This window comes from Tupaia chinensis, unplaced genomic scaffold (genome assembly GCF_000334495.1).
Source record: "Tupaia chinensis unplaced genomic scaffold, TupChi_1.0 Scaffold147351_1, whole genome shotgun sequence".
In the NCBI taxonomy this organism is placed as follows: domain Eukaryota; kingdom Metazoa; phylum Chordata; class Mammalia; order Scandentia; family Tupaiidae; genus Tupaia; species Tupaia belangeri.
Window position 1 is genome coordinate 1,592,868 of NW_006207202.1, and position 270 is coordinate 1,593,137.

Sequence of the window (270 nt, forward strand, 5' to 3'; positions counted from 1 at the left end):
GTGTGTGTGTGCGTGCCCAAAATCCTGAGAGGAGAATGGAGGAGAAGGAATTGTGGCGTGGCCATCATCGCTGGGGGGTGATTTCTCGCTTTCTGTCTCTGTCTTTTTTTGTCTTTCTGGCAAGAGCACATGCACTATAGCCAAAACCACTTCAAAAAAAAAAAAAAACAAAACATAACAATTGCTACTAATATCTCATTTTGGGAGAATTTCTTTTCAGAAAAACAGCTTCTGTGCCTTTTACTGCTGTCCTTTCTCCGTACTCTGACG